The following is a 15,058-nucleotide window of genomic DNA, read 5'->3' as shown; positions in this document are numbered from 1 at the left end:
GGGCTCAGGGTAGTCAGTGCTGGAGTGCTGGCCTGGCAAATCAAGCCCGTGCGTAGGGCTCTAGCTAAACACGGGCCCTGAAAGATTTTGTTGGAAAAAATGTGATATTAAAGAAAAAAGCATTGAAGGGAATCAGGGCAGTACAGAAAAAAATTGGAAACGGTTGGACTTCCTCATATTATTTTAATATTTTTATTTTGAATGCTCATGGGGAAGAGAGGACATCATCATCTTTTCAGAGCTCATGCCCTGGTAACCTGGTTAGTTGGTTACCTGGTGCTAATGGCCTAAAAGACTTCTCAATAGTTACATGCCAGGCCTGAGCTTCTTTCTTGACAAATCACAAGAGACAGTGGGACTTGAGGATGAAGGCATGGGTGTTCTTTGGCTACAGAGATTTTTGGTGGAGGATGGGGCTGGAGGTAGAATTTTATTTTATTTTTTGGCTACAATTCTGATTTTTTTTTTTTTTTTTTTTGGGTGAGAAAGATCAGCCCTGAGCTAACATCGGATGCCAATCCTCCTCTTTTTTTTTTTTTTTTTTGCCGAGGAAGATTGGCCCTGGGCTAACATCTGTGCCCATCTTCCTCTACCTTATATGGGATGCCGCCATAGCATGGCTTGACAAGTGGTGCATCGGTGTGTGCCCGGGATCCGAACCTGCAAACCTCAGGCCGATGAAGCAGAGCGCGCACACTTAACTGCTACGCCACTGGGCCGGCCCCTACAATTCTGATTTTTAATAACATCTATTGAGTTTATTGTAAATTTTCAGTGTAGAATATCGAGGTAAGTATACAAAAGAATTAAAACTCCTTCTAGGGACAACATTTTTTTGTTTCCATTCTGATTATATATAGTATACATGTACATATGTATGTATAGAATGTTAGTATGCATTTAAGGTTCCTCCATATCTCTTCATGGCTCAATAGCGCATTTCTTTTTATTGACAAACTCTATTTCATTGTCTGGGTGTACCATAGTTGTAGTTGTTTTTTTTTAAGGGATTTTATTGTATTTATTTATTTATTTTTTTGCTGAGGAAGATTTGCCCTGAGCTAACATCTGCTGCCAATCTTCCTCTATTTTGTATGTGGTGCCACAGCTTGGCCACCGAGGCGTGGTGTAGGTCTACACCGGGGAACTGAACCTGGGCCGTCAAAGCAGAGCCCGCTGAACTTAACCACTAGGCCATGGTGCCAGCCCCTGTACCACAGTTTTTTTATCCATTCACCTATTGAAAGACATCTTGGTTGCTTCCAAATTTTGGCAATCAGGACTAAAGCTGCTATAAACGTTCATGTGTAGGTTTTTGTGTGGACACAATTCATTTGGGTAACTACCAAGGAGTGTAATTGCTGGATTGTACAGTAAGACTATGTTTAGTTTTGTAAGACATTGCCAAACTGTCTTCCAAAGTAACTGTACCATTTTGCATTTCCACCAGCAATGAGTCAAGAGTTCCTGTTGCTCCACATCCTCGACAGCATTTGGTGGTGTTGCTGTTTTGGATTTTAGCTATTCAATGGGTGTGCAGTGGTATCTCATTGTTTTAATTTGCAATTCCCTAATGACATATGATGTTAAATATCTTTTTATATGCTTATTTGCCATCTATATGTCTTCCTTGATGAGGTGTCTGTTCAGGTCTTTTGCCCATTTTAAAAGTTGGGTTGTTTGTTTTCTTATTGTTGAGTTTTAAGAGTTCTTTGCAGGGGTTGGCCTGGTGGCGCAAGTGGTTAAGTGTGTGCGCTCTGCTGTGGCAGCCCGGGGTTCGCCGGTTCGGATCCCGGGTGCACACCGACGCACCGCTTGTCAAGCCATGGTGTGGTGGCATCCCATATAAAGTGGAGGAAGATGGGCATGGATGTTAGCCCAGGGCCAGTCTTCCTTAGCAAAAGAGGAGGATTGGCAGATGTTAGCTCAGGGCCGATCTTCCTCACAAAAAGAAAAAAAAAAGTTCTTTGTGTATTTTGGGTACCAGTACTTTACCAGGCATGTGTTTTGCAAAGATTTTCTTCTAGTCTGAGGCTTATCTTTTCATTCTCTTAATAGTGTCTTTTTTTTTTTTTTTTTTTTGTGAGGAGATCAGCCCTGAGCTAACATCCGCCAATCCTCCTCTTTTTTTTTTGCTGAGGAAGACGGCCCTGGGCTAACATCTGTGCCTATCTTCCTCCACTTTATATGGGACGCCGCCACAGCATGGCTTACCAAGCAGTGCGTCGGTGCGCGCCCGGGATCCGAACCAGCGAACCCCGGGCCGCCGCAGCGGAGCGCGCGCACTTAACCGCTTGCGCCACCGGGCCGGCCCCTCTTAATAGTGTCTTTTGCACAGCAGAAGTTTTAAATTTTAATGAAGTCCAACTTGTCAATTTTTTCTTTTGTGGATCATATTTTTGATGTATCTAAAAAGTCATTGCCAAACCTAAAGATCACTTAGATTTTCTCCTATGTTATCTTCTAGGATTTTTCTCATTTTGCATTTACATTTAGGTCTATGATTCGTTTTCAGTTAACTTTTGTGAAAGGTGTAAGGTCTGTGTCTAGATTCATTTTTTTTGCATGTGGATGTCCAGTTGTTTCAGCACCATTTGTTGAAGAGACTGTCCTTTCTCCATTGTATTGCCTTTTTCCTTTGCCTCAAAAATCAGTTGACTATATTGTGTGGCTCTATTTCTGGGCTTTGTCTGTCGGTTGTCATACTGTGTGTTGCGTGGGTCTGTTTCTGGTCTTTGTCAGCTGTCATACTGTGGTGTCTGCGTGTTGTCATGATGCTGAAAGCTATGCCACTGGTATGTCTAATACCAGCAGGGTCACCCAGGGTGACAGGTTTCAGCAGAGCTTCCAGACTAAGACAGACTGGGAGGAAGGACTTGGCCACCTACTTCTGAAAAAACTGGCCATGAAAACCCTGTGAATAGTGGTGGGACATTGTTTGATATAGAGCCTGGAAGATGAGAGGATGGCACAAAAAGACCGGGTAGGGTTCCGCTCTGCTGTACACAGGGTCACTAGGAGTCGGAAATGCCTCAACAGCACTAGCAACAAAAAATTCTAGGCTCTCTATTTTGTTTCACCTTTATGCATATTTTTCTTTTTCTTTTTTTCCACCTTTACTGAATGTATATTTTTCATTCTCACCATAAAGTTATTCCTATCCAGTAGGTAGTAAAACCCTTATTTTGAAGATGAAGAAACTGTGCCTAAGAGAGGACAATTTCCCTGCGCCAGCAGTGGGCAGAAAGTCGAGTTAGAGTTTAAAACCACATCTGTCTGACTCTCTGATGCTCTACACTTTTTGCACTCCCATGCTAGGCTGGGACTTGGTCTGTCAACCGTAACCTTAGATGGTGCCCTCTAGGGCCAAAATTCTAGCATCTCCTTTCCTTAATAGTCTTTGGAATCTTGGCTTAATGCTCTTTGATTCTGAGGTTGTCTGTCACTCATGGTCCCTCTGGACCTGCAATGGGAATCTTAACTGCCTGAAGTTTAGCTGTACTTAAAAAATTCAGCCAGGTTTTTTTTTCAGTTTTTTAAAAACTTTTTGCTGAGAACTTGAGCATAATGATTTTTTCCCTGGTTCACACTGAATCCTTTTTGCTGGGAAGCTGCTTGCTTATGGGTCTGGTCACTGAGGGTCTGCTATTGTCTTTCTGAAGAGGAAGCCTGCTGGGTGGGATTGCTAAACTGAGCACAGTGCTACAAATCTCCTTGGTTAAGTTCCACCCGTATACCCATCAGGGCCTGGAACATTTGCTCTCAGAATTTACAAATATTAACTCTGTGTTCCTTCTCTGCATTCCCCAAGCCGAGCATCTCTACAATCTACTAAATTCTATTTTACTGCCAAGACTCTTTAAAAAAAAATCCTATAATCATATTTCAAACACTAAAGGATAGTCTTCTGATAAGAATATAAGGTTAATAGAGGTGAAAAAGCTTGCAGAAGACCACACAGGGAATGAAGTGGGAGAATTCAGATTCAAATTCAGATCTGGTGCAGAGACAAAGTGGGTGGTCCTTGAATCACACCAGGCTTCCCTCTGTGAGAAGGGGGACATCCTTTCAAGGCAGTGTCAGGGGGTAAAGGAGACTGTGTGGGATTCAGAAAAAGCCCCAACACAGGGGACCTCCTTAATGCAACTCGAGAGCATCATTTCATCACTGTACAATTGAAACTGAAATTTATTGTTTTAAAACAATGTACAGGTAGTCACTTATGATGCCAAACACTGTTCAAAATGCTTCACAAATATTAGCACATTTCTATGCGTTCATTAAAACATTTTCTGAAGCCAGTACCATGCAGTTATGTGCTCTATAAATAGCTAGTGTAATTCCAAAAGAGAGGATCACATCCAGTGGCTGACGACGAGCCCCTTACTGACCAAGAACATCAGGTGGGGGTAGGAGGTGTGGAAAGGATTCAAAGACCATGGACACTGTACTGTCGTTTTGTCTGTTTTCTACAAAGTTAGGAGGAGACTGGCAGAATTAATCTATGTCCCGCTCGCCTCTCACATGTCACACATCACTGGATCTCCATAGACTGTGGTTTTTTTTTTTTTTTTTTGGAGCAAAGAGAGACAACAAAGAGGGAGCTTGTGAGGTGAGCCCTGTGGGATTCGGTACTGAAGTCTCGGCCATCTCGGGGAGAGTAACTCCGGAAATAAGCCGCTTTGACGAGCCCGTTGGCCAGGTATGCTTGTCCCACGGCCAAGGGGCACAGGTAGATTCAGGCTTCAGGGCCCTTCCTGACAAGGGGCAAGGATAAATTATTTATTAAAAGCAAGGGAATAGCAATAAAATACTCCAATGATAAAGAAATGAAGATTTATAATAATTTTTAAAAACCCTTGAAGTGCTTCCCAAATCTTTTATTTTTGGAAAGGAAAACTGGCCGCGAGCTCGGTGTCAGCTCGCTGAGACCCGCTGGTCGGGGCTTGGCACGGCCGAGCCCGCGGCACTAGCCCCGGCCCGCCAGGCCTGCAGGGGACCAGAGGACGCGGTGCGGCCGCCGGCTCGGATTGGCGGAGAAATGGCAACACGCGGGCGGGGCGACCGCGAAGACGCCGGGAGGCGCCGCCCGCCTGCGGGGGGATCCCAGGTTGGCGCCCGGGCGCGCGAAGACGCGCCGCCCCGCCCCCGCGCCCGCCGGGCAGCCGCGCCGCGCTTCCATTGGCGGTCGGCGGTGACGCAGCGCGGGCTGGGGCCCGGGGGCGGGCTCGCGGGCCAGGCCCGGGCCGCGCGGCTGATGAAACCCGGCGCCGGGGCCCGCCCGCCCTCACGCTCCATTCAGTCGGCGCGGGCAGGTGTGAGCGGCCGGTCAACTGCCTGGCGGGGCACGCGGCCAGCCGGCATCCGCTAACCGCAGCTCCCACTCTCACTGCGGCTCCCCGCGCCGGGCCTGCGTCCGAGCGTCCGTCAGTCCAGCCGCGCGTGCGTCCGTCCATCCACAGTCGTGCCGGCATCCTGCCGCCCGCCGGCTCGGTGAGTGCCCGGCCCCCGCCGGCGCCAGGGCAGCTCCCCGCGTCTGGGTCACCTTGGAAGGGACCCCGGCGCTGCGTGGGGCCGTGGGAGGGCGGCGCGGGAGCGGCGAGGGTCCTGCGCCCGGGGCGCTGGCATCCTCCAGGGTGGGCGAGGGCAGGGCGGGCCCGGGGGTGTGCGCGCGGGGCTGGTGCCCATGTGGCTGTCTCCTTCACCGGAGTCCATTTTGGTTCCCTGAAGGCGCGGCGTGGTGCATGATGCAACACCGAGTGAGTAAGCGTGGGCGACCTGGCTCCTCGGTGATGCCCACCCCGCGCGCCCTGCCAGGGACCCCGGCGCCGGGACGGACGGGGTGGTCGGCGTGGACAGCGGCGGGGAGCGGGTACGGGGGCCGGCCCAGGAGGCATCCGGAGACCTTCCCTTACATGGCGCGGTGCTGAGCACCCCGCCCCGCCACGAAGTCCGCGATGTGTCATCCGCCGCGGGTGGGGAGCCCGCCCGGCGGCCGGGAGGGTGGTCCCGCGGCAGGTGGCCGGCCTGGGGACAACGCTAGCACCCCGCACCCTGCCCACGGCGCCCACTCTCTTCCCTAGACCCCGGGACGCGCCCCGCCCCGCCCACACCTCTTGTCGGGATCGCCAGGGTTTTTTCGGAGAAGTCCCCTCTGGGTGGGCTTCCTTGTGACCTGAATTGGCCTGTAAAAGCTGGATTCTTCAAGCCTTCCAGATGGTTTGGAGCGGGAGGAAGTTCTTCCGGCTTAGTAAAGACAACCTGTTCTCAGTGTGTCCCTTTCTGCGTAGTAGAAAACTTCCCAGGCCAGGCAGGTCTGGCAGTCCCTCTAAAACCTGTGTGTACACAGAGCGGCACTCGCACTGTAGTACTACCACAGCGTGCTATTTTAGTTCCTTCCCCTTTTCAGTGGGTGTGGGAACCAGTTAGGAGTTGTGTTTGACTTGTATGATTAGGATAGGCAGACATGTGCCTTCTGGAAGAGAACTATACTTCTTAATACCCACAGGCAGGCTCGGGTGTGTGGAAGTACCTGGAGTTGGGTATTATTCCAGATTTAGTTACAAGGGAGAGGGTTGGGATTTCAGTACCAGGTGTAGTTCCCTAAAAATGTGCTCTTTAAAATTTGACCATTAGAACTGTGTATGTTGGCCTCTGTCTGAATTTCCTGATTGTATTTCATTTGACCTATAATTTACTTAGGATTTCTCTTAACATTTGTTGCCCTTTATGTTCGGTTCAGATAGAAGGAAACGGTGATACATATATCCCCCTGATATTTTTAGTTGATCTCGGTGGAAATTATTATTTTTCTGTGAACACACCCTTCTGTCATTAAAACAAAAGGTCTTATTTAAGTCACACAATCAGAATAGAAATTTAGGGGGCAGAGTCAACAATGGATTAAAATAGTTTTTAAAGGTTTAGCATATTAAGATCATGTTTAATCATTATATATAAAATTTAAAAGGTGTCAAAGGAGTTTTGACTAAACCAACAGGATAAGACTAAATAGAGATCAGAAATGTACTCAGTTGTTGGATCTGGATTTGAGCCACGTGGGTGCTTGTATGTATATAATTATTTGCTTCAGAGAGAAAAAGGCTTGAAAGACAAGATTGCTGACCTCCCGAGTTTGAATACTAGGACGCGTGTTAATTATATTTGGTAGAAGTTTCCATTCTTCGATGGAATTAAATACATGTTTGTTGACAGTTTCTGTGTACTGAGTTTAGTTTCTACCAAGTAGTTTATTTCTACTAAGGCCAGTAAAAAGACCTAATTATGGGGGTTGGCGTGGTGGCGCAAGCGGTTAAGTGCGCGTCTTCTGCTTTGGCGGCCGTGCCTTCGCAGGTTCGGGCCCAGGGGCTCACTGACGCACCACTTGTCAAGCCGTGCTGTGGTGGGCCTCCCATATAAAGTGGAGGAAGATGGGCATGGATGTTAGCTCAGGGCCAACCTTCCTCAGCAAAGAAAGAGGAGGATTGGCATCAGATGTTAGCTCAGGGCTGATCTTCCTCACAAAAAAAAATTAAAAATTAAAACAATGCCCAGCATTGTTTAATTGAATTAATCCCTTTTCATTATTAACTATGTATTTGGCAGTATTGGTTTATTAATCCTAAGAAGGAATTCCAAACAGGAGTAAGTGCAGCCTTGTTATGGAGGGAAGCATTTTCCTCTGGGCCAGAGGCATCTTCTGAGATGTTCATCATTCCACCTGGCTCTTGGTCCTCACTCCAAGCAGGACCTGTGGATGGGACCCTAGTGTTTTTCTGTATGATTGACCTTTTCAGGCCTGGGGGCTCTCTATACCTCTGTCTGTTCCAGTTGAGGGCAGGTCTCATAGGATTTTGCTTTTACTCGCATAAGATTTTGCTTTTACTTTGAGTGAGGTGGGGAACCATGGAAAGCTGTCTGGTAGTTTTCAAGGATTACTTGAAACACTGTATAGAGAAAAGATGGGTGGGTGGGGAGAGGGGCAGGCATAGAAGCAGGGAGACCAACCAGTTCAGAGACTTGTAAGTAATTCTGGAATAAAACCCACCTCCAGGTTATTTCTACACAAGAGAGAGTGACCATATGTAATTTTGGTGAGAGATGATGGCAGCTTGGGCTGGGGTGGAAATGGTAGAAATGTGAGGTGGTCGAATTCTGCTCCGTCTGTAGGTTTATATACTTGCTCTATCTGTAGATTTTAGAGGTGGACCCAATAGGATTGGCCACTGGGTTCCATGTGAGGTGTGAAAGAGGTCGAATGTGATTTTAAGTAGAATGGAGTTGCCATATTAGTGAGATGGGGAAGGCTGAGGAGACAGCATGTTGGGAAGGACTTTTTAAAAGTCACAGCTGACTTTTTTTAGACACTTCCCTCTTCAGGCGACTGGGCTGAACTAGATCTACCCTCTTGGGGGCCCTTCCCAGGTGCATGACTGTCTTGTAGCCACCTGCCCCAGAGTGGTGGCCTCCTTCCTTTTCACCCAGCTTTCTTGCCATTTCACCCCTTGCTGGGGTTCTCTTGGTGCCTGCAGCCTCCCTGTACTCCCCTGCCGCCCTCCAGTGGCGCCTTGGCTGTGGGGTTGCCCTGTTGCCATGGGTCCCCCATGAGGACCCTTTGCCCCTTGGTTCTAAAGCCGTGGAGTGTGTCTGCTTTTTCATTCCTGGGCCTTCAGGACACCTGCCTTCCAGGGCTGTAGACCACTGGCATTGGTTCCCAGGCCAAGGTTCTATCCACCCCAAGGTTTTAGGTCTCTTCCAGTTGAACCCTAGAAAGGTAGCTTTTTTAATGCAGATTATCAGCCTTGTGGTAAACTTTAGGGACTTCTCTTTCTATTTCTCCGTAATACCCCCACCCCCTAACTCAACTCCAGGGCAGCTTTGAAAATAACTACCCTGCAGTTGTTCAAAGTGAATCATAATTTATTATGGGGGGGTTAGTACATTTGCCACCTGTGAATCTGCTAGAAGAGTGGGCAGCAAATTGGTAAAATATTTGGTAGCCTACTAAATGTGTTCATTTCACTTGGAAGGCATTCCTTCAGATATTTGGCATTGGCGGAGCTGTGGGTGAAGCTGTTGACGCTGCCCGTTGGTCAGGGCTCATTCATCCAGCAGCACAGGCTCGAGGAAAGACATTTCTGGACATTGCAGTGGATTCCGGCATAAGGTTCACCCATCCTGCCACACCCAGGGGCTTTCATTTGGCTTTTTCCCTCTGGTTGTTGTCATTAGCAGTGGGGACTGCCAGATGGTGGTTTAGTGGACAATCTGCAGAAACTGGAGTTGGAGCTGTGTGGCTGAGGGAGGAGGCCTTCGCAGCTCAGTGCAGCCTGAGATGATCTGCCCTGAGGTGCAGGGTGCTGCTTTCAGGAGCTGAGAGCAGGTAGTACCAATGCCGGGAACAGCGCCACTTTAGGCTTCTGGGGTCCTGGCCTGGCTGCTGCCTCTGTGTGTCATTTAGACTTTCTGAACCTTGTAGCCTTGCTCTGTGTGTAGATCGGGGAAGCTTTCCTTCTCAGCCTCATAACAATGAAGCTAATAAACATAAGTCTGTAGTATTCTTTGAAAGAATGAAGGTACTAAATCAATAAATGTAGATTTCTTTCATGAAATAAGTTCTTTCTCTTAGCAGTCTGCTATTCTAATAATGGCAACCAGAAATCAAGCCCAGGGAAACCTTTGAAGGCCGTGGCGAGGTGGGTTTTTATGGAGGTGGGAGAATTTCCCTTCCCTTAGTAGCACTGCATTTATTTCTATGCCATCTCTCCCCTTTTTCTTGAGTGGATTGTCACCTTTCCCCTACCTTTTCTGGAGGCACAGAAGGCACGGGCGGTTTTGTTTCCTTAGCATTCCATATTCCTGCTGTAGTGCTTTCTTCAGAATGTTCGTTCAGATAAGGTTCTGGACAGTGAGAACAACCAAATGTTTTCCCATTTGTCCTTCACTCTCCCTGTGTGCTTCCTGCACAGCGAGTTCTGCGTTGTAGAGACCGTGCTGGGCTGCCGGGGAGTAGCCTCTGTTTGATAGGGCCAACCAGAGCCCCTCGCGGGGCGGTGCACTGGGGGTCAAAGGAGATGCCATGGGCCCCTCCTGCAGAGAGGGCCGGGTCCAGCGTGGGCTCCACTTAGAGGATAAGTGCCTTTTCTAAGACAATTCTCAGAGCCACATTAAATTCTTTTCCATGTTGCTTGCATAATAATTGGCTACTAGTGCCTTTTTTATAGGGTTGAGAGGATTTAAATGAGGTAATCTAAGTTTTGCGCTCGACACAGCTTCTGGCATATAAGTGCTTAATATAAATGTTAGCTATTATACTGGGAAGAAAGCTGCACTGCAGGGGGTGGATGTCATGCTAGGTGTTGGGGGGACATTGAGCCTCTGAGGCATCTGCCAACCTGGGTCCAGGATCTGTGGGTGTGAGCCTCCTTTCCTGTACCATTGTCCCCTTTAGCCCTAGAGGGCCCTCTTTACCACTGCCCTTTCACAGTTAAGGTCCTGGAGGGCATTCTCTGGCCTTTTTGCCGCGATGGGGAAGGGGGACATGGGGGCAGGAACCACAGGCTCTGGGGCTTATGTTGGCTCTGACTGCCTAGATGACCTTGAAGCCATTCATTCTTTGGGAACGAGGTGCTTCCTGGGTGAGGGTTTAGGGGGCATGTTCCCTTAGGTCTCAGGTCCACACACCTTGGGTTTGGCTCCTCCTCGCATCTCTGGGAAGCAGAGCTCACACGCCATTCTTAGTGCTTGCCTGCGTGTGTCTGTGTGTGTGCATGCATGTGAGCAAGGAAGTGTTTGTGTGTTTGGCGGTGGGGTGTCTGCACTCATCATAGTCATCCTGACGCCTAAACACTTTGTCCAAATTACCCTGAGGGCTTTGGGTTTAAAAACTAAAGCCTCAGTTTTAGGGCCATCTCTGTTTTCCACCTTATTTCATCTCTTCCTTCAGGTGGTAATGCAGGATCCCCTAGTGCCTCGGGGTAGGGCACGTCGCCTGAGGGCAGCAGTGAGAGGGGAAGGGATCAAAACGTTGTCTTCTTGTTGTTTCTTCACACCGTTGTGATTATTATCTTCCTACCTGTGAAGATGCCTGAGTTAATCTTTTAAGGTCCACTTGGAAATGTTCTTCTCTGTGTCTTCTTATCTTCTGCCTCCCAAGTACCATTAACCAGTCTATTACCCCAAATAGGAAGGAAGGGAGAGGCCCTGGGGCTGGGTAAGATCCAGTATCACTAGCACTTAGTACTCACCGTGTTTTTTTTATCTGTTTTCATTTAATCCTCACAACTCCTCACAAGGCCTGACGAGGTTGGTGCTCCTGCTCTGACTAGTGGGGGAGATGGAGGCACTGAGAAGCGACACAGGTTGCCCACAGGCACGCAAGTAGGTGGTAAGTGGGAGAGCGAGGATTTGAACCCAGGGGGCCTGGCTCCAGAGTCCTAACCACCAAGTGTGCTGTAGGGCTGTGGGTGTCCGCCTGTGCCTTGGGCCCCAGCCTCTCTTGGGACCCTGTTCTGGCCTGCTGTGTGCAAGGGGCAGCACCAGGCTCTGAGACGCATGCAGCACACGGACCTGAAGACGGCTGGCCCGCACGCCCCTCTTTGTTTTAAGTCCCGCAGGTGCAGGAACCAGCTGCTCCACGCTGGACAGCACCCTGCTTTTTCCGCTGTTTGCCCTGATTTCTCTCGACTGTCTTTGAACGCAGGTCTTCTTCCCTAAGCCCCAGCGGCAGAGCCCCGGGCTCCTGGCACAGCTGGAGCTCTGGTGTCCCTGGGACAGCTGTGCTGGGAGGTGGCCAGAACCAGGAGCAGTGTGTGTGACAGGCTGGGCTGCATTCTTTCTGGGTCAGTAGTTTGGCATTCACATCACCAGAGCCAGACTGGACGCGGAACTTCCTGCCCGGCCACAGGGGAGCCCTGTTTCATTTATGTACATCCAGTCATCTCTGCGTCTGCCTCCGTCTCCGCTTGGGGAGAGCTCTTTGCCGGGGTCCTGTGGGCTTCCCTGTTGATACTCCCTCCTTCTGAAGACCAGTGGCAGTAGGAGTCTCGCCCCACATCTTTGCTTTGCTGGTTTCTATATTGTGGTGAGGTGGGGCAGTTTCTCCTTCCTTGAAAGACACTTCTTTGACACCCTCAAGAAAAGCCTGGGGTCGGGGCTGCCTCAGCCAGGGTGGTAGCAAGCGCCCGTCTGTCCTGGGGAGACTCCGAGGTTTGCAGGAAGCCAGAGGTGCTGACAGGTGGAGTGGGGAAAATCTCCCCACCGCTTCCTGCCGTTCTCCTTTTTTCCTTTGCTCTTTCAGCTTTTTTTGGATAACATTTCAGACTTAAAGAAAAGTTGCAGGAGTAGTACAAGCAATTCCTATGGACCTTTTCTCAGATTCGCTGGTTGTTTACATTTGGCTCCTTCTGTTCTTTCTATTGATCTCTCAATCTACACACAGCATTGGGATTTTTTCCTGAACCATTTGAGAGTAAGTTGAAGACATCATGCCCTTTTAGTTACTCCTACCTACTTCAGCATGTGTTTCCTAAGAATAAGGGCGTTCTCTTACATAACCACAGGAGGATATCAAAATCAGGAAATTTAACATCGATACAACGTTCTCACCTAGTTCAAAGTCCATGTTCAACTTTCAGTTGTCAAAATAATGTCCTTTATAGATATATATACACACACATATATACACACGCACATACGTGTATATACACACATGTATATATATATATTTTTTTTGCCGGAGAGGATCTTTCAAAGGAACTACGGTCTAATTTTCTATCTCATAAGCCTCTTTAAGAAAAAATGTTTCCAAAAGTTAGACTGTTCATCGTGAAAAATTTGGAAGCTACAGAATAGTAAAAGGAAAAATAAAAACCATCCATAATTCCAGCACAGAGGCTTAGCGCTCGGCCAGGTGAAGGGCTTGCAGAAAGGTGGTTGGAAGACTTCTCCAGCTCAGGGTACCCTGGTCATCCAGACCTGCACCCCAAACACCCCAGGCAGCAGCCCCCGGCGAGTCCTCGGGCTGTGGGGAGGGCAGGCTCCCTGTCTGGAAGGGACCGTCTTTCAGGCACCTGCCCACCACTTGGGCAGTCGCCCACCTGAGCAGGCAAATTTAACCACCTCGGGGTGGGGAAGGGTGGAGATCATTATTAAATAGCCAGAACTTGTTCATGACTTGAAAAGAAATGCTACAGGCCCTTTCCTGTCTGATATATCCCCCCGGCTTCCTAGACTTAGGGGAGGGTGAGGATGGGCACGGGGCCTTGGTGCAAAGAAAGGGCACTGGCCTCTTGGCGAATATCTCATGGTTATTTAATACGGTGGTTAGACTTGCCTTTTGTTGACCCTCGTGGCCCCCTGCCAGCGGTCCAGTGGAGGAATAAGAGGCGAAATTCTAAGTTGTGAGCTTTGCTCACTGTGAGCGACTCTGCCGCTCAGAAGTTCCTAGGGGAAGGTTTCAAAACTGTTGTGTGAAGTGAAGTGTGGATCTTGCTGCTGCATTTCGTTTATGGAAGCCGCCCCCTTCATCATCCCCAGAAATAGCTGGGAGGGTTTCCTGGCCTGGAAGGGGTCTTCGCTGAGTGAGTCTTGTTTCTGGAACAGTTCTGTTCTTGGAAGCTGGTACTGCTGGTACTGCCTTGCCTTGTCCACGGCTCCCCATCGGGTGTACCTCAGTTTCTTTGAGCTGTAAATCTACCCGGTGTTGCTGAAGATCATGATCAAAAGCCTCAAGTATTTTTCCATGTGTTTGTTTTTTCTTCTCCTGCCCCAGACCCTCTTCTTGAAGGAGCTGGCCTTGAGAGTGAGTGCGGTGGGCAGCCGCCCAGACTGTGGACACCCTGCTGAGGCCACGTAACTCCTAACCTGGACGGGCCAGGACCGAGGGCTGCTCTTCAAAGAAACCCTTTGAAGTGCAAACATTTCCTTTCCTGAAAAGAAGGGAAATTGAAATGAAAACATATTGTTCTGTGCAGACAATGTTCTCTTGGATCAAAGAGGGAATGGGGCTTATAAAGGGAGACTCACAAATTAGACCTTAATTAGGCACACTGTGGAGGTGTGACTGTTGACATCCACTGTCCGGGGTCTGTGAGTTGGTAAGATTGTATTTTCCTTAAGGTTCTAAATCTGGGTCTACTGTGCTATATTTAACTCTATCTCTGTTTTGTGTTGTGTTAAGCATTTAGAAATGTCTTTTGATAAATTATGACAGCATCTGCAATGGAATATTATGTAGCCAATAAAAAAGGTATTTTCAAAGAACATTTGATCTTATGGGAAAAACTTTACTGTTAAAATTTAAAAAAAATCTGGATGCGATTTTCCACATTGTTATCTCACTGAGGTGTATATATATATATATATATATATATATATATGCACAGAAAGGAAACACTGTTAAAATTGGACTGTTTTGTTTACCACTGTGTACACTGTGTATGAGCACTAAAATAGTGCTCAGCAAATATTTGCTAAATGAATATTTTTATAATTAGTAAAACAGCAGTATGTTTTAAAGGAGGAATATCTTTGAGCTAAATAGTAACATTTTGGCAGGTGGGAAGAACAATAAATTATTTAAAATTTCTATTGTAATTCCATCCTGGCATCTCGATTTGGGGCTTATTTTGCTTTTTGGTACAAATAGGTACCACATTTTGTACTTTGGTACGAATCATCCTGTGACCGAGTGACTTTCACATTTCTATTTTTGGAATAATCCAGTCCTGTTGAAATTAGAGTATTGGAATGTTAAGTTTTTCCTGGATTGGTTATTAGGCACTTTCATAAATGGGGTAAAATTACAACAACTTCTCACATACTCTGTAGCTAGTGTACCCATTGGACCAGCTTGTCCTGTTCTGTTGTTGAGAATTTTTGCCAGATTTGCCCAGGATTTCTCATCTTTGAGCATCAGTACTACCAGGCTATAGATCGTCCTGATTTCTAATTTATAAAGTTCTTTAAAAGCACAGCATCTCATTCTTACCTGCAGTGTGGGTTAGCTTTGAAAACGGCCCGGTGTCAGTGGTTTCATGTAGGGAGGATGAAGGCTGCA

The 15,058-nt window shown here is 47.9% G+C and overlaps 1 protein-coding gene across 1 annotated transcript in view; it reads left to right on the top strand.

Annotated features, from left to right (window-relative positions):
• The first annotated feature begins 5,298 nt into the window (after positions 1-5,298).
• SLC7A1 (solute carrier family 7 member 1) overlaps positions 5,299-15,058 on the top strand; it is a 75,154-nt gene continuing 65,394 nt past the window's right edge. Inside the window, exon 1 of the mRNA XM_058547945.1 lies at positions 5,299-5,493. The gene's annotated coding sequence lies outside the window, so the exon portion shown is untranslated. The remainder of the gene's footprint in view (positions 5,494-15,058) is intronic.

This window comes from Diceros bicornis, chromosome 9 (genome assembly GCF_020826845.1).
Source record: "Diceros bicornis minor isolate mBicDic1 chromosome 9, mDicBic1.mat.cur, whole genome shotgun sequence".
Classification (NCBI taxonomy): Eukaryota; Metazoa; Chordata; class Mammalia; order Perissodactyla; family Rhinocerotidae; genus Diceros; species Diceros bicornis.
Note: the sequence above shows the minus strand (reverse complement) of the source record. Positions and strands in the feature narration are given on the sequence as shown.